Source organism: Acomys minous (genome assembly GCF_964271855.1).
Source record: "Acomys minous genome assembly, chromosome: 10".
Taxonomy (NCBI): Eukaryota; Metazoa; Chordata; class Mammalia; order Rodentia; family Muridae; genus Acomys; species Acomys minous.
The window spans coordinates 2,347,473-2,367,860 of NC_140491.1; the positions used below are offsets into that span (position 1 = coordinate 2,347,473).

At 37.5% G+C, this 20,388-nt stretch overlaps 1 pseudogene across 1 annotated transcript; it reads right to left on the reverse strand.

The window, feature by feature from the left end:
- Nucleotides 1-314: 314 nt before the first annotated feature.
- LOC311606496 lies at nt 315-1,893 on the reverse strand (annotated as a pseudogene). Its single transcript has 3 exons — nt 1,600-1,893; nt 700-1,113; nt 315-441 (listed from the first exon to the last, which is right to left on the reverse strand). The product of its transcript is annotated as an uncharacterized misc_RNA (transcript).
- Between the last annotated feature and the right edge of the window lie 18,495 nt (nt 1,894-20,388).

A 20,388-nucleotide genomic window follows, 5' to 3' on the forward strand; every position in this document is an offset into this window, starting at 1 on the left:
GTGTGTTTAGCCCAGTTGTCTTGATTTTTATGTACATCTGAGTTTTCAAATTAGTTTAATTTAAAAATGAGCATTGCATTTATTTCTTTGGGTATCTAAATGGGTGTATTTGGGTGCTTATATATCATGCCATATAGTGTGTTACCTATACAAAAAACAAACAAACAAACAAACAAAACAAAACAAAAAGGCACTGTACAGTTTAAAAACAAATCTTACATAGCTTTACATTTCAATATTTTAAATGGAGTGAGTTGTGTACAGGGGGGTTAAATGCTTTATAGAAAAGAAAAGAAAACTGTGCTAGAACCAACTTATTCATGATCATCATCTTCTTGCTCTTTTTTCTCCTCTTCCTCGTCCTCTTCATCCTCCTCTTCATCTTCCTCTTCCTTCTTTCTCTTGTTCTTTTCAGCCTTGGCCACCCCACCCTTCTTTTCACTGCATCTGGCTTTTTTTTTTTTTTACATTTTTTACTGCCTTTTATTTATTTTTTATTTTTATTTTTTTAATTTGTTTTTTTATTTTTTCCTTTATTAATTTATTCTTGTTACATCTCAATGGTTATCCCATCCCTTGTATCCTCCCATTCTTCCCTCCCTCCCATTTTCCCCTTATTCCCCTCCCCTATGACTGTTCCTGAGGGGGATTGCCTCCCCCTGTATATGCTCATAGGGTATCAAGTCTCTTCTTGGTAACCTGCTGTCCTTCCTCTGAGCTGGCTTTTTTTTAAAAGCTCTGTAGGCAGCAGGATCTTTTTTGTACTTCCCCTTCAGCTTGGCAGCCTTTTTCTTATAGGGCTGCTTGTCATCGGCAGCGCTGTTGTTCCACATCTCTCCGAGTTAGTTTCTTTGCAGCATCACCAATGAATAAGCCAGGGTGTTCTCCTTTGATTCTGACGGTGCTCAGAACAGAACAAGAAGCAGGACGAAAGAGGCCTCTTGGGTGCATTAGGGTCCTTGATCTTCTTTTTGGTCTCCCCTTTGGGTGGGTGGGGGGAATGTAGGTTTTCATTTCTCTTTCATAATGAGCCTTGTCAGCCTCTGCCATGTCTTCAAATTTCCCCTCTTCTTTAGCAAACATGGTCTTTCACCTCTCTGAGCACTTCTTGTACTACATCTGAGCAGAGGGTCTAGGTCCTCATCCCGCATGGTCCTTGGTGCATCAGTCTCTGCACCTTCCCTCATTCGCCCAGATTTGTTGGCTCCATTGGTCTCCCTGTGGAGCTCTTGACCCCTCCCAGCCCTTCTACCCCCCCATCCCCAACTCATCAATAAAACTCCCTGTGCTCTACCCCAAAGTCTGGCTGTAAATCTCAGCATCTGCTTCATTCCACTGCTGGGTGGAGTCTTTTAGAGGATCTTCCATGGTAGGCTCCCTTCCTGTTCCTTCTCAAGTGCCTCAGATGTCTATTCTATTTCTCCTCCTCAATAAGATCAGTAGGATGATTCTTGAAAAGGATGGTTTTCATACAGAATCTCTATAGAGACACAAGATAGATTGCATTTGTGATAATTGTCTAAAACAGTATTCACTTTATTAACATTTTCATGTGGGTTATAGAGCCATCATGCTCACCAATTATGTCACAGTACCCACTGTGGCACTGTGCTGAGATTCTTTCCACTTTCTTAGTGATTCCAAGGTGTTTGGATGTGAATGACTAGCACCTTGAGTCATCATACTGAAATAATCTTCAGCGTGACGACTGCCATTGTAGCCGTGATTCAGCTCTTTGCCCATGTAGTATAGAGAGCTGTTGCTGCCTCGAAAGTTGATCAATCTGCTGATGTCAGAAGCGAGGTGGGCTCTGATGTGACCACACTTTGCTGTCTGAGGTATTGATGTGCCTTTTAGTCTCTCGATCTGTCCATCACTGCTTGTATCCCACATGCTGTGCTCCCTGAGCTGGCAAGGGGAATGTAATGATTGATGAGGAGTGCTGTGCTAGCTAAGTACTGCTTTATTTGCTCTCAGGATGCTGACTTGCAGTCTGTCCAAGAAATAATAAGCATACAATTTTTAACAACATGCTTTAATACTTTCATTATCTTCAAAATAAAATTTTATATCTCAGTATCTGACACTGAATTAAACTAAATCATTATAGCTTAAAACTTAGATTGCTATAATAACTCTCCCTAGACATAATGGATCTAATATTCACTTTTTAAGATTATTAGCTGTTTTTTTTAAATGTTAGCAAACTATGTATTATCTTCAATATCTCTTCTAATTACATCAGTGACACTATAGAACCCAAATTTAAACTAATAAGATTGTCCTTTACTAATTTATGTTATTCTCCTGTAGATTAAAATTACTTTAATTAAAATATATCTTTTAATTAATAATATCAGGGGAACACTGCATATAGTCTCAAAGAAATTAAAATATAGGTACTTTAAGCTTAGAAATAATATATTTTTAGGTATTGAATATTATGTTTTACTTTGCCTGATTCCAATTTACTTCTCTAATTTTAGAATCAGCAGAAAAGTCTTAATAAAATACATATATTTACAGTATTTTATTTGTAAAAGTCTAATTGCTACCTGGGGAGGGAAACAGAATGTGGGATGAGGTCGAGAAGTTTATGATATATATGTTGCTGTATTTGGCTACACCACTGAACTTTTTCTTGGGATTGCCGTGCTATAAGGACACACACCTTTGTTGAAATCTCTTGACCTAAGCTAGCTGGTGAGTGTCTTGAGAGACAATACCTTGCCACTTTCTTCTCCTTTGAACTTATCAGGCCTCCTGGGATGCATAAATATACTCCAAGAAAATAAAATTGATTGGCTATATTCTTCTCAACATCTGTTTCATTCAAGGGTACCGTGTGCCAGATAATTAATGTGAAGTATACAAATAATTTAAGAGTATTTCAGTGGGCCTAGAATTGAAATTGGAGGTGCTTTTGTTCACATGTACATTTGTAATAAAAGAAGTGTACTCTAGAGTTGAAAATGTATTCCTCTATCTCTGAAGTACAAGTATTGGTTGATGTTGGGTCAATTTCATGAACATCTTTTGGAGGGATTTTTATCTTATTCTATTTTATTTTAATTCTAATTTGTTCACGCTACATGTTGATTGCAGTCCAGTCCTTTCTTGCCTCCCAGGCCTACACTCCCTCCGTAATATTCTCTCCCTCCCTCCCTTAGTCATCAGAAAGGAAGCCTGACCACATCTGACCACAGCCTATCAAGTCTCATCTGGACTGCCTGTATCCTCTTCCTCTGTAGCCTGGAAAGACCCCCCTGCCCCTACATCCTAGGAGGAAGTGATCGAGATGCGGTCACCTGAGTCCATGTCAGAAGCAGTCCCTGCTTCCCACATTATGGGACCCACAAGGAGACTTGTTACCTATCTGTTACATCTGAGCAATGGGTCTAGGTCTTCACCATGCTTGGTCCTTGGCTGGTGTGTCAGTCTCTGCACCTCCCCTCTACTTTGCCCATATTTGTTGACTCCATTGGTCTCCTTGTGGAGCTCCTGTCTGCTACAGGTCCTTTTACACTCCCTGCCCCAAACTCTTCCATAAGACCCCTTGCACTTTACTCCGAAGTTTGGCTGTGAGCCTCAGCATCTGCTTTGATCCCCTGCTGGGTGGAGTCTTTCAGAGGACCTCTATGGTAGGCTCCCTTCCTGTTCCCTCTCTTCAGCTGCTTCTGGTGTCTATTCTATTTGACCTTCTGAATGAGAATTAAGCATTGTCCATAGGGTCCTCCTTGTTATTAACTTCTTTAGGTCTGCCTATCGTAATGTGATTATCCTAATATTATGTGGCTAATATCCACTTATAAGTGAGTATATCTATTATGCATCACTTCTAGTTCCATTCATTTACCTACCAATTTTTAAATTTCTTTGTTTTTAATAGCTGAGTAGTATTCCATTGTGTAAATGTATCACATTTTCCTTATCCATTCTTTGACTGAGGGACATCTAGGTTGTTTCCAGATTCTGGCTATTACAAACAAAGCTGTTATAAACATAGTTGTGCAAATGTCCTTGTTATATGGTAGAGCATCTTTCAGGTATATGCTCAGGAGTGGTATAGCTTCAGGTAGTGGGTCTTGGGGTAGAACTATTCCCAATTTTCTGAGAAAGTGTCAATTTGATTTCCAAAGTGGTTGTACAAGTTTGCACTCCCACCAGCAGTGGAGGTGTGTTCCCCCTTCTCCACATCCTTGCCAGCATGTGCTGTCACTTGAGGTTTTGTTATTACCATTCTGATGGGTGTTAGCTGGAATCTCAGAGTCACTTTGATTTGCATTTCTCTGATGACTAAGGACCTTGAGCATTTCTTTAAGTGTTTCTCTGACATTTGATATTCCTTTGTTGAGAATTCTCTGTTTGTGAACATCGTTTTATTATATTTTTTTATTTTTAATATACATTTATATTACTACACATATATACAATAAACTACCTACAGCAAGAAGAACCATGAAACAATCAGGAATTATATATATATATATATATATATATGTTATATTCATACTGTTTTGGCTATTTGTATTTGGCACTCTTGAAAAAAACACCTTTCCTGTCTTAGTGCATCTAAAATTCTTAATGTAAATCAATATCTATGAATGCCTTAATAATCATGCGATTCACCAAGCAAACCACCAGTTCTAAGTAACTATTTGCTTCTAATTCTTTGTATGTTAATATTGTTTTCTTTAATCAGTATATTCTACATTCTGCTTTACAGTCTGACATCAATTGCTTGTGGGACAGTTGATGATTGACTTAATATATTTAACTCAATAAAAATATTTACTTTTATGTGAATAAGTGTTTGTGTGCATGCATATGAGCGTACTGTGTGCATGCTTGGTGCTTACAGAAGCAAGAAAAAGGTACTGGATCTCAAGAAACTATAATTACAAATGTTAATAAGCTACGATGTGGGTGCTGTGCTGGGACATGCACTCAGGTCTTCTGGAAGAACGGCTCGTGCTCTTAACCACTTAGCCATGTGTTTTACCCATGAATATTGTTTCCTAATACCAACATTTTTAAGATAGGAAAAGAATTTCTAAACATGTGCCCTTTACATTTTTTGTTAAATTTACTACTAAGTTACACAAATTTCTAAAACATTTTATTTTGACTAAATATTTTTTTTCTTAAAACTTGAAAGCATTTTCAAGGGGTGATTTTTTCTGACTATGATAGATGTTTCATTGTATATTAAAATATAATGGCACATTTGTTATATAATTTATGTGAATATAAATAAGTGAGTATGGTTCATTTGATTGGTCTTAGTAAATGCTTGGTTGTAAGTGTACCTTATGTCACTTTAGAGCAGGAGTATGTTTTTAACTATTCAAATGAAATGAGTCATTTTGCATAACTTAACTGTACAATGATTTTAAGGATAAAAACGTTATCTTTTAGTAATGTAAAAAGTTTTAGTGAAAGACCCTGCATAACTGAAGCAGTTACTTTGATTATAATTTTTCATTATATGTACAGAAATTATTCAGCTACTTTTGTAAGATTTTGGTTTTTAATATATCACTTAAGCCTCATAAAACATTTGGAAGACTGATATTATTAAATTTTCAAGTATCAATTTTCATAGTCGTGTGAATTAGACTTTCTCATTTCAGAAAGTAGAGTGTTGAAAGGTGAATTTCTGGAAGGAATTTTTCCACAATTCTCACATGCATATTTTAATGTTGATTTGTGCGTGTGACTGTGTGTTTGATTTATGAATTTGTTTGCATGTGTGTATGAGGGTTTACTCATCTATAAATGTGAAGAACTCAGGTCAGGTCAGGTGTCCTATTCTATTACTTTTCAGTTCATTCATTCGGTTGTTTGTTTGATTGATTTCAAGTAGTCTATCCAACTGTACTTGGATGTCAGCATTTGACCAGTAAACTGCACTGACTCCCTGACAGGCAAATCCCTGTAGCCTGCCTCTGCCTACTAAGGCCAAGCTACAGACGTGTGCCACTATGTCTGCCTTTTACAAGGATATTCAAGACACAAATTTGAGACTTCATGCTTTCACAGCAAGTTTTTCACTCACTGAAGGCCCATTTTCTTCATATTCTGTAGTATACATTTGTTGTATAAACTGGCATTCTCAGACATGCATGTCATGTACTTTGATCTTTTAAATTTTCTAAACCAGATAATTTAGTAGTTTTCTTATTTCTTTACATTTTAACTGGATTTGAAAATTTAAATAATTCTTTTTGGTTTCAAGAGAATCATAGAGCCCTCAAAAAGAATCAGAGTTACATATCCCTAAGCTTGCCTTTAAGAGTGAGAATCTGGCTGTTTTACTCATGAGACTCATAATAACGGCTGGGATAAGCCTAACCATTGCATATGAACTATGTTACTATCATTGCAACTCCTTATGTATAAAGTTCTGCATTTCTCAAAGTCACTTATATTAAGAAAGCACTAGGAGAAAAAGAAAGTTACTGTCACTGTTTAAAATTATAACAAACATTTATTATTTTAAAGTTTCATTGAAAATGAGACAGGTTAACTCCTGGCAATACCAAGCTTACCTCAAAGGGGATGATGACAATCAAAGAACCTCCTTAATGGAGATGGCTTCAAGTGCCGCAAACAAGCCACTGGTCAAAATGTCCTCATTTCTACCACAGACAGAATTGTGCCTTAAAAAGGGCAATAGTTCCTGCCTCACAAATATGTCTGTCAGATATATTGGGCCAGAAGGCTGAAGATGATGTTCCAACATTATAGAGAGTTTTGAGTGACTATTCTGGTAACACACTGTCTCTGTCATCTTCTCATTTGGAAAGCTACTGACTTGCACTCCTGGCATACTCAGGTAATAAAGTTTATTCCTTCTCAAGTCTCTAATGGAGTTGAAGACCAGGTAGCTTATTTTTACAATGAAGCTTAGTTGTTTAGGATTTAAGATGTTATTAGGTCTATATACATGTTTTAAGTTGATAATGACAAGATGTGATGGAGATTAATTTACATTCAGAATTTTAGATGCAACCAGATAGGAAAGATGTTTTCTTCAAGTCTGTCAAATACAAATAGCCAAAACACTAAAAGTGTAACATTTATATAATTCCTGACTGTGTTATGGTTCTTCTTGCTATAGGTAGTTTATTGTATATATGTGTAATAGTATAAATGTGTATGTAAAGATAAACAATTAGAGCCATAAAAATAAATAATTATGGCTACAATCTCTCCTTTAGAGGGATATGCTAAGAGTTAAACAGCATGATTGAGAAGTTACTTTATAAGTATATATATCAACTGTTGTAAGAAAATCACCAACTTCCCTTCCTGGTCTTGGCATCTTAGTTTATATCTAACAGTTTGCCAAATCCAAATACTGGCAATAATTTTAAGTGCTCCAAGTTATGAAACTTGCTATCATGCTAAATTACTATGAATATAACATTTATATAATTCATGATTGTCTCATGGTTCTTTCTGCTGTATGTAGTTTATTTTATTCATGTGCAAGAATATAAATGTATATGTTAAAAAAGAAACCATAAAATAATTTATTTAAAAATCAAAAATGATAACAAATAGAATAGATTTTACATTCAACAAAAAAAGAGAGAAACCCAAACTTGAATTTGTGTTGAGTATTTCAGTAGTTTTTCAAAGAGAAAAGATAAAGAGGAATGATACATATATTACAAAAGTCACAGGCACAATGTACAAGATAAATGATATCCCTGGAAAGAGTTATAATTAGGATGATTAAAAAGGAATTCATTAATTAAAATTATGCTTAAGAACAGTCACATATTATGAGCTTCTCTCACGTAAAAGTGAATGAAAATCCATGGCCAAGCATTTACTCCCTTATACATAGCACTAATGAGAATTTGAGTCTCAAAATTCCAATAGCACTTATGTATTTAGCTTCTCCAAATTACACTTGGGTTCATTCTGTAATTTACAAGCTGTTCCTATAATTCCTACATTGAGAACAGGAAGAAACTACAGTGCTTTATATATCAGGGTAGTGTTGTCTCTCAACTCTCAGTAATAGAAATCAAATGATGTCCTGATACCGTGTAGCTACTATTGCAGTTAAGGATTTATTTTAAGCAATAGGCTGTGTGTGTGTGTGTGTGTGTGTGTGTGTGTGTGTAGTACCTGTAAAGAGTCCAACAAATTTACAGGAAAGACCATAGGCATAAAGTGAAAATAAAGACAACAGGTGGAATCTATTTTCGGAAGACTCCAGGTTTGCTCTTCTCATCCTGCCTTAATTGTGCTATATTATAAGAAAAAAATCAATATTCAGAGTCAGTTTACTGAATATCTAGCAAATATTCTCATACTGCCAGCTAGAGCAGTGGGAAATGGAACCACCAGCTTGGTAATTTACACAACTGAATACCTTAAACTGACATATGTGTATGTGTGTTAATATGAAACATACTTTCCTGATGGTCGAAGGACCTGAGGAAATCTAAGTCAGCATACATTATGTGACTTAGTGCTCACAGCTAGCAAATCATTATACTTCTTTAACTGATAAAAATTATGGCTTTTGACAGACTTTGGCAATACTTCTCAAAAACAGAGTAGCCAGTAATAACTTAGCTCATGGTAGTAGACAGATATTTCTAATTCTATATAATTTATATGTGTTTCAAAAATTATCATACCTCCTTAAAAAACACTCACATGGTTATCAAGTTAAGTTTAGGATTTTTCAAATTGTCTGTTGTTTATCCAACCACTGGGGCAGAAATTGGCACACTACATGAATCAGCACGCTATATGTGATAATAATGTTTTTTTCTCAATTTGATACAATCTAGACATGCCTGGGAAAAAAGGTCTCAAGCATGGAATTGTCTCCATCATATCTGCCCTTGAGAATGTTTGCAAGCTAATTGAGAGTAGATGCAGGGTGGCTCAGCCTGCTGTGGGTGGTGCTATCCATGAGCTTGTGGGTTTTGGTGTGAACAAGAAAGGTTGCTGGACAAACAAGGAGAAGTAATCCAGCGAGCAGCACTCCTCTGTGGCTGCTGTTTTAGCTCCTGCCACTAGGTTCCTGCCTTGAGCTACTCCTGCTCTGGTTTGCCTCAGAGATGGACTGAATCATGTGAACTGAAGTCAATCTTCCTTTGCCACTACTTTTGGTCAGGTGCTTATCACAGCAGAAGGAAGCAAAGTAGTACAGCATCGTAGTGAAGAACATGGATTCTGGAATTCATTGATTGCATTAAGGTCAATTATTTCCTCTCCTAGATATACAATAGCTCACTCATTTCCCCATTTGTAATCTGTGGGGGGGAGGGGGGGATCCAACAATTACATTATGATGTTAGAGAGCAAAATGACTTCTGCATTGAGACAAATAGGTCACGATTTTAGTTTCTCCTTTAAAAATAGTTTTATACTTAGTTCAGCACTTACTTATTTAATGTTTTCCATAGGGAAGGCCCTCCTCTTTTCTGCTTTATTGACCTCTTCGCCATAATTTATTCATTTACTCAAAATTCTCACAACTTGTACTGAATAAACATTCACATAATATATTTGGCAGGGTTTTAAAATAAAATATTTACATTTTCCTCTTTGTAGCCTTAGCCATTACTAATTGAACTACAAGGCCAGTGCTTCCTTCAATTATTCTGCAGGAAAACCATCTGGCTTGAGTCTGTTTACACTCTTTATTGATGTCACAATTGTGGATATGCAGGTTTCACTGAAGAGACACTACTGTGTTTGATTACAGGAAACTGTGGCAGATCCGATTGAGTTTGATGGGGCAATAGGATCAGCTCATGGTTGCTTGTAAAAATCAGAAGGTACATCTTAGTCTGAGCACATGTGAACATCAGGGCTTTACATAAGGGAGTATGGAAAAGTATTTGTGATTATTTTGTGCCAAACTGGAAATGAAGGAACACAGGTCAGAACCCAAAATAAAACAGCTAAAGAACAGGATGGCTGCCAGAGGCAGGGATTGTTAGCAGAGGAGTACTATGAAGAAAGATGTCCTACTTGTAGGTTTCTAGGACCCTCTGGATCCTTCTACTTTGCTATTCTCCCATGCTTCTCTCATCTAGAGTCCCAATAGGATGTCCTCACCTCTGTCCCAGTTTCCTGGTAAGTGAAGGCTTTCGTGGGACATGCCCCTTGGGCTAGTATGCAGATATAAGTGAGTATATACCATTTGACTCTTTCTACTTCTGGGTTAACTCACTCATTATGATCATTTCTAACTCAATCTATTTGTCCACAAATTTCGGGAATTCCTTGTTTTTAATAGCTGCGTAGTATTCCATAGTGTATATGTACCACAGTTTCTATATCCAACTGAAACCTACAAGTAGAACATTATGGTAGGCAGATTTGGGCCCAAGGGTCCCGCTCAAACTAAGGCACCAGCCAAGGACAATACAGGTGGTAAACTTTAAACCCCTACCCAAATCTAGCCAATGGGCAGAACATTCTCCACAATTGAGTGGAGAGTGGGATATGACTTTCACACGAACTCTGGTGCCTCATATTTGACCATGTCCCCTGGAGGGGGAGACCAGGTGGCACTCAGAGGAAGGACAGCAGGTTACCAAGAAGAGACTTGATACCCTATGAGCATATACAGGGGGAAGTAATCCCCCTCAGGAACAGTCATAGGGGAGGGGAATAAGGGGAAAATGGGAGGGAGGGAAGAATGGGAGAATACAAGGGATGGGATAACCATTGAGATGTAACAAGAATAAATTAATAAAAAATTAAAAAAAGAAAGATGTCAAAATGATCCTATAGCAAACAATAACTAGACATATTGTGCTAATAAAATATCTTGTGTTTGATCAATAACAAAAGATGTTTACTGTAAAACTGAGTAGGTGTGGTACTCAGAGAGAGAGGGGGGGGTCTATGAATTGTATTGTAGATAAATAGACTGATAGGATGATATCATTTTGAAGCCTAAAATGCATTCTTGTTCTTATCACTGCAAGGTCTAAAGTGGGAACTTCTATTCATATGGTTACATTTATTTAAGGCACTCCAGTCACTGCCCCATGATTAGTATTCTGGAACAGAATGAAGTGTTGATAATTGTGGCCAAGGATTTGGACGTAGGTTAATGTAGGGGGACTACATTAAAAGTCCTTATCAAAAATTTCAGCGTCCCAAGTGGTTACAAGCAAAGTGCCAGTTCATTACAATACTTTTGTCTCAAAAACTGAACTGTTTTTATAATAGTTGAAATCAATGGAGGATTTTTTTCTTTCCTTGATTTATGTATTTAATCATTTTACTTCCCGATCCCAGCCCCCACCTCCTTCCTCCCACTCCCATTCCCCACCTCCTTCCTCCCTTTTCATCTCCTTCTTCTCAGAGAAAAGGAAGCCTGCAAATGGTACGAATCCACCCTGGTGTCCCAAGTCACAACAGGACTAAGCATGTCCTCTTCACTAGGGAGTGAGTGGCAAGGCAGCCCAGTTAGGGGAAAGTGACCCTGGGGTAGGGGCAGGTTCAGGGACAGCCTCTACTCCTATTGTTAGAGGACCTACAAGATGACCAAGCTGCACACTTGCTACGTATGTATAGTGGGTGTAGGATCCGTCCATACCAGCACTTTGGTTGATAGTTCATTCTCTGTGAGCCCCTTTGGGTCCAGATTAGATTGCTCTACGGATCTTCTGATGGTGTCCTTGACCCCTCCAGCTCCCTTTATCAATCCTCCTGCTCTTACACTGTACCCTCCTATCTCTGCCCATTGCTTGGCCTTGGGTCTGGAGGCCTCTCAGAAGACACCTGTCTGCAAGGATAGCAGAGTATCATTAATATTGTGACAGGGGTCTACCCTCTCCCTTGGGTAGGGTCTCAAGCTGGGCCACTCACTGGTTTGCCGTTCTCGTATCTCTTCCATGTTTGCCCCTATGCTTCTTATAGACAAGACTCCTTTTGGGTCTAAGGTTTTATGTATAGGTTTGTGTGACTCTCCCTCAGCTGGGAGTCCCACCTGGATACAGGAGGCGCCCACTTTATGCTGCTTAAGACCCATGGCTTGGAATCTCAGCTAGGATCATTCCCATAGACTCCAAGGAGCCATGCCCTTTCCAGAGATGGTCCCCAACCCCAGACTTCTGTTGTCTCTCCCAGTTCTTCTCCTCACCCACCCTCCTCCTCTCTCTGTCCATCTGATGCTCAGTTTGGTATCCTCTCCACTCTACCTCCCAGCCAGGTCCCTGTCTCTCTCCACTTCAGATGTTTATTGTATTTCCTGTTCTGAGTGAGATTCATACATCTTTTCTAGGGCTCTCATTGGCTTCCTTGAGCCTGTGGACTACAATATTGTTATCCTGTACTATATGGGTAATGTCTGCTTATACGTGAGTGCATACCAAGTGTGTCTTTCTGGGTCTGGGTTACCCGACTCAGGATGATTGTCTCTAGTCCCATCCATTTGTCTGCAAATTTCAAGATTTCCTGGTTTTACTAGCTGAGTAATATTCTGTTGTGTAAATGTACCACATTTTCTTTATCCATTCTTCAGTTGAGGGCTTTATAGGTTGTTTCCGGTTTCTTTCTGTTATAAAAAAAGACTACAGGGGCTGGAGAGATGGCTCAGAGGTTAAAAGCACTAGCTGTTCTTCCAAAGGTCCTGAGTTCAATTCCCAGCAACCACATGGTGGCTCACAACCATACATAATGAGATCAGATGCCCTCTTCTGCTTACTGGCACACATACAGGCAGAATACTGTACACATAATAAATAAATCTTAAAAAGGGGGAAATAAAAAGGCTGCAATGAATATAGTTGAGCAAATGTCTTTGTGGTTAGATGGAGCATCTTTTGGGTACATGCTCAGGAGTGGTATGTCTGGGTCTTGAAACAGACCTATTTCCAATTTTCTGAGAAACCTCCAGATTTATTTCCACAGTGGTTATACAAGTTTGCACTCCCACCAGCAAGTGAAAAACCTCTATGAAAAAAAAAACTTCAATTTCTCAAGAAAGAAATTAAATAAGATATCAGAAGATGAAAAAAATCCCTTATGCTCATGGATTGGTAAGGCTAACATAGTAAAAATGGCCATCTTACCAAAAGCAATCTACAGATTCCATGCAATTCCCATAAAAATACCTACACAATTGTTTACAGAGCTTGGAAGAACAATTCTCAACTTCAAAAGGAAAATAAAAACTTCGGGAGGTGTCTCCAGCCATGATTTCAAGCTGTACTACAGACCAACAGTAATGAAAACTGCATGGTGTTGCCATAGAAATAGACAGGAAGATCCACAGAATTGACTCAGAGACCCAGAAATACACCCACACATCTAAGAATACCTTGAGTTTTGATGTTGTTTAAATGAAATGTTTTAAGAAAATAGGATAAAATGAAACTTAACCTTGAGATATTATATTGCTTATGGTTTTCTGTTTACACACAGAGAGAAGAAAGACAGACAGACAGATAGATAGATAGATAGATAGATAAATAGATAGATAGAGAATAAATAACTACATATATATAAATTGTTTCATTTCTGAGACTTAATAATCATGTAACACACTTAAAGCTTTTAGTTATTTTTGTCTGTCTCATCACATTGTATTTATAATGAGAATCAAACAATTTACATGCATAGAATAAAATGGCATGTATTTACTTAACATTTCACATGGGACCCATACTTTTCGACATGTTTGTTATCATGAACCTTTGTCATATGTTAGGTAAATCCTCTTAGTCGTTTCAAATATAACCCTAATTTTAGGCATATAGTCTGTGGAATTTGGGATCTGAAAACTATTAAGGAAGTTATTCCAGAGAGTGTTGAAAAAAATAGAAACAAACAAACATACACACAAAAAGCGTTGGAACTCCCCTGTGAAGGGCTTGGTAGCCTGAAATGTGCTGCTTAATAATAGCACTCTGTACAGAGAGGGTCCAACTCTAGGACTCTCTGAACTCACAGCTGTTAACTATTCTCTTCCTTTGTAAACCACAAACAAATTTAAGCTGGTTAAATGCAACAAATTAGTATGTTTGCTTCACTCACAGGATTCTAATGTTATCAGCTATTTTTCTTGGCTCTCCATATACAATGGTGAGTTCTTTAATTCCCGAGTTCTTTAATCACCTCTATCTCGTAGAATCCTTCATGGGATAGATCAATGACTTCCTCAGTGAACATCTATGCTTTCTATATATTAATCTGAATATGATCATGCATAATATTATATAACTGGTTCAAACAAGATCGAAATCCATCTAGGTTTACAGCAGTCTCTCTCCTTACATATAATATAGTATTGTAAAAAAATTGTTAGAAAAAAAACTCTTCCTAAAGCATAATTTTACCTAGAAAACAACAAATCTGATTGTGGTTTCATTATCATCTACCTTAACAGTGGATAAGCAAATAGTCAGTAGTTTCACGGAGAGGCAGACACTCAGGAACACAGTAGAATACACCTTCCTCACCATCAAATGAGACTTCTGTAGCTGTGTCTGCCATCTCCATTGCCATCCTAAGAAAGCATGCAGAGGTAGGGGAACATAGAGTCAGAATGCATCAATGTGGTTTCCAAGTGAGCAACAGAGGCAATTAGAGTCTACCATGTCATTACTAAGCGAAAGGCCCAATTAGTCCTTTCTCTCTGTAACCTCTAAATTTTTGTACCAATGAATCATACTTTTTCTTACTGTAAACACCATTAACTTTCCAAACAAAAAGCAACCAACATAAATGATTTCAAAATTCAGATTTAGATGACTAACTCCAAGGGATTCACAATATTATCCACATTACGATCTAATCATTTGTGTTATCATATAAACTTTGTCTCTCCAAAAATAGTAGTTAACTTCAAACTGTTCAAGTTGCAAACAGACTCAACGTCTTACAGAAAAAGACAAAAAATAAGCATTCCTCTGGGGCTATATACAGCAAACCAATAGCCAACATTAAATTAAATGGAGAGATACTCAAGGAAATCCCTCTAAAATCAGGGACCAGACAAGGCTGCCCACTTTCCCCATATCTCTTTAATATAGTTCTTGAAGTTCTAGCCAGAGCAATAAGACATCAAAAGGAGATCAAGGGGATCCAAATGGGAAAGGAAGAAGTAAAATTATCCCTATTTGCAGATGATATGATAGTGTATATAAGTGACCCCCAAAATTCCACCAGAGAACTCCTACAGCTGATAAACACCTTCAGCAAATTGGCAGGATACAAAATAAACTCAAAAAAGTCAGTAGCTTTCCTATATACAAATGACAAACAGGCAGAGGAAGAAATTAGAAAAATTACTCCCTTCACGATAGCCACAAGCAATATAAAATATCTAGGAATAACCCTAACCAAGCAAGTGAAGGATTTATTTGAAAAAAACTTTAAACCTCTGAAGAAAGAGATTGAAAATGACATCAGAAGATGGCGGGATCTACCTTGTTCGTGGATTGGAAGAATCAACATAGTAAAAATGGCCATCTTACCAAAAGCAATTTACAGATTCAATGCAATCCCTATCAGAATACCTACTAAATATTTTGAAGATATTGAAAGAACAATTCTCAACTTCATATGGAGAAACAAAAAGCCCAGAATAGCAAAATCAATCCTATACAATAAAAGATCCGCTGGAGGAATCTCCATACCTGATCTCAAGTTGTACTATAGAGCAACAGTAATTAAAACAGCATGGTACTGGCACAGCAATAGGCTAGTGGATCAATGGAATCGAACTGAAGACCCAGAGATGAATCCACACACGTTTGCTCACCTGATTTTCGACAAAGAAGCCAAATCCATTCAATGGAAAAACGACAGCATCTTCAACAAATGGTGCTGGTCTAACTGGATGTCTACATGTAGAAAAATGAAATTAGACCCATATTTGTCACCATGCACAAAACTCAAGTCCAAGTGGATTAAAGACCTCAACCTAAAACCACAGACATTAACCCAATTAGAGGAAAAAGTGGGGAAGAGTCTGGAACTCATAGGCACAGGAGACAACTTCCTGAACAGAACACCAACAGCCCAGGCCTTAACATCAACAATTAATAAATGGGACCTCATGAGGCTGAGAAGCTTCTGTAAGGCAGGTGACACTGTCAAGAGAACAAAGCGACAGCCTACAGACTGGGAAAAGATCTTCACCGACTCTTCATCTGACAAAGGTCTAATATCCAAAATATATAAAGAACTTAAGAAATTAAACACCACCAAACCAAATAACCCAATAGAGAAATGGGGCGCAGAGCTAAACAGAGAATTCTCAACAGAGGAATATCAAATGGCTGAGAAACACTTAAAGAAATGCTCGACCTCCTTAGTCATCAGAGAAATGCAAATCAAAACGACACTGAGATTCCATCTTACACCCATCAGAATGGCTAAGATCAATAACTCAACTGACACCTCATGCTGGCGAGGGTGTGGAGAAAGAGGAACACTCCTGCATTGCTGGTGGGAATGCAAACTAGTACAACCACTTTGGAAAGCTATCTGGTGCTTTCTCAGAAAAATGGGAATAGGGCTTCCTCAAGACCCAGCTATTCCACTCCTTGGAATATACCCAGAGGATGTACTACTACACAACAGGGACATATGCTCAACCATGTTCATAGCTGCCTTATTCATAATAGCCAGAACTTGGAAACAACCTACGTGTCCCTCTATAGAAGAATGGATAAAGAAACTGTGGTACATTTACACTATGGAATACTACTCAGCTATTAAAAACAAGGAATTTCCAAAATTTGTGGACAAATGGATTGAACTAGAAATTGTCATAATGAGTGAGTTCACACAGAAGCAAAAAGAGCTAAATGGTATATACTCACTTATATCGAGACACTAGTCCAAGGTGTACGTCCCCATGAAAAACTGTACCTACCAGAATAGTGGGTAAGAGGGGAGGACATCCTATTGAAACTTTAGGTGTGAGAAGCCTGGGAGAAAGAGGAAATGGAAGGACCCAGTGGGTCCTGGAAAACTACAGGCGAGTCTGGGCCCTGGGGCCCTCCGCAAACTGTGGCAACAGCCAAGGAAAAAATAGGCAGTAAAAACCTTGAACCCCTACCCGGACTAGCCGATGGACATTCTCCACTGTTGAGTGGAGAAGGAGATCTAACTTTCACACAAACTCTAGTGCCCCATATTTGAACATGTCCCTTGGACGGAGATGCCTGGTGGCACTCAGAGGAAAGATAAGAGGTCACCAAGGAGAGACTTGATACCGTATGAGCATATTCAGGGGGAGGAGGTCCCCCTCAGACACAGACTTAGGGGAGGGGAGGGGAGTAGGGGGGAAGTGGGAGGAAGGGAGGAATGGGAGGATACATGGGATGGGCTAACAACTGAGATGTAATATGTATAAATTAATAAAAATGTATTTAAAAAAAGCATTCCTCTGTATATGGTGAAATATCCAATATAATAATTATATTCATGGAAAACTGGTCCATCATAGGAAATGCATCTATCCAGAGACAGTGATGTCACATCACTCACAGAAAGCTGTCAAATATGCTTATAGCATATTTGGCTTATAAACATAATTAAAAGTGTGACAGGTTCCCTTAGCATACAGCTGTAATCTCAGTCTTTGGTACACTGAAACTATATGCTTACAGGTTTGTGTGCAACTGATATACACATATCAGCCCAATTTTTAAAGCTACATGAAAAAAAAAGAAAGAGATAAAATACTTAAAAGTAGTTTTCTTTCTTCTTTTTAATTAATTTATTCAGTGTACAACTCAATTGTTATCCCATCACTTGTATCCTCCCATTCTTCCCTCCCTCCCACTTTCACCCTATTCCCCTCCCTTAGGTCCGAGGGGGACTTCCTCCCCCACTTTATGGTCATAGGCTATCAAGTCTCATCTTGGTAGCCTGCCTATTCTTTCTTTGAGTGCCACCAGGGCTCCCCACCAAGGGAAGGTCATCAAATATGGGGGCCCAAAGTTCATGTCAGAGTGCTCTCCACCCAACTGTGGAGAATGTCCTGTTCATTGTCTAGATCCGAGCAGGGAGTTTGATGTTTACTGCTTGTAATATCCTTGGTTAGTGCAATAGTTTGAATAGACCCCCCCTGGGACCTGATCCACCTATTACAAGGTTCTTCTTGTAGGTTTCTAAGATCCTCTGGATCCTTTTATTTCCCCATCACACTGGGACTCTTGGTAAGAGAAATATAGGAAAAGTAGTTTTCTCAATTGACGGTTCATGTAGAGGGCCCAGCTTAATGTGGGTAGCGCCACCTTTGGAGAGCTGTCTAGGTGCTATAAGGAAGTAAACTGGGCAAACTTAACAATGCAGGAAGCAGTGTTCTTTGGTTCCCTCTGGCCCAGTCTTGCCTCCAGGTTTCTGCCTTGAGGTCCTGCCTCCTTTCCCACAGTGAAGGGGCATGATATGGGAGTTATAAGAGGAAATAAACTCTTTCCTTCCTGAGTTGACTTTTTTGGTGTGGTGTTTATCACTCTATTAACATACATATAAGACAAATGTATTTGGTTATTTACATTTCTAGGAATTCGGACAACATAATGACATATTTGGTCTGGCTGCTTTTTACTGTGATTTTTGCTTCATTACTCTAAGAATATGGTTTTGAAATTTTCATATATTATAAAAATATTTAACTACAACAGGCATATTTCAACATGTTGGAAGTTCAGGTCCAGTGCACTGTAGTAAAACACTATATATCTTAACAAAATAAATCACATTTACTTTTGGCTTCTAAGTATAGCTGGAATTTATGCTTACTGTACATTGTAATCTATTTTTATGTCTTAACATTATGTCTAAAACAGTGTGAATGTAGTAACTAAAATACATTATTGCCTCAATTTTTAAGAATCATAGCTACCTTCAGTAAGTTGTTATGTGTGTATTGTTATTATTCCTGCTTCAGTGTCTATAACTGTTGACTGATCAAAGAGTCATTATTGACAGAGGTAGGCTATGGAAATTCTTAGAATAATAGAGTTACTTAAAACTTGTGTCTTTGTGTGTGCCTGTTTAACTGGTGGATAAAGACAACACATGCAACAATAAATCCATATTTGCAACCCACAACTCTTTTTTCCATTATGATTTTTGATGCATCTGAGAAGGAATGCAATACTCAAAGTTCAATACTCACAAGTTTAAAATCACAGTGGCATTGATAGTAAGATTGACTCTAAGAATAGATTTGGTAATTTAAAAGAAAATGCAGAAGCTTGTGGCATTGCCTGACTTCCCTTCAGGAAAAGTTCTGCACTGCTGCAGTGCTGATTCATAGGGTCTTTACCACAGCAGAATCTTAAAAACAGGGCACAAAATACTGAAATCCTGATTCCAAGTTTATATGAAATTCTAAATCCTAAGTTTGCATCACAGCACTGTGCACAGTTTTTTTTTTAAAACATAAACAGATTCCATTAAAAACAAAAAAGCCCTTTCTCAACTCATCCAAAAGCATGGACCATTTCATTATTAACACTTTACCATGAGATTGAAGCAACTCAGTCACATCTTCACAATTCTATAAGAATTTATAATTCTTGCTATTTCAACCACTTTGTATTGACTTCTTTCTGCAAGATCTTGAACCCCTTAATACAATGCACGAAAGTTGGACTCAATTCTTCTCATGTTAACTTCAACTTTGGTACTGAATTTCCTCCTATGAATCACAAATATTCTTATTGTCCTCCAGAATGATGATGCTTCTCTATAAAGTTTTAATTTAATTTGCACCTATCTAATAGGTTAGTCACCGTCTAGGGAACCGTAACTTTATAAAATGGAGTTTTAAATTACACAATTTCGTAGTCCAGGCAATTTCTTAAATTAGCTCCCATTATCCAATACCTTCTTAGAGCTCAATTTATGTTTTACAACTACATTCCTTCTTTCTAAAGAATCTCTGATGTAAGATTACATGACTTTAAGAAAGAAATACTGACTTCTGTTTGCCACAATGCAGTAACCAATATTGTTTATTCCTGAGGGTTTAGTATTTCATTTGCTTACTTATAGTTTTCATATGTTCTGCAAGTGTCTTTACTTAATTTGAGAGAAAATTTTCTATATTATGTATTTCTGTATTGTTTACAGTTTACATTCTATTTGCAAAACAACAGATGACACACATATGGATAAAATTCAAGAACAGAAAGGTATAGTGAGTATATGATAAGTTAAAACTTACTACACCAAGAAATGAAAACTCTGTAATAAATTCCAATATAATTTATAGTAATATTGGTTATGAATTTTAAAAGGGTATTCATAATGCAAATCATTAGACAAACCATTTTGGAATATATATTAGGATTTATTTATGTAACATAAAATGTATATTAAAATGACAAATATAATTGTGTAATATAAATGAAGAAAGGAAAA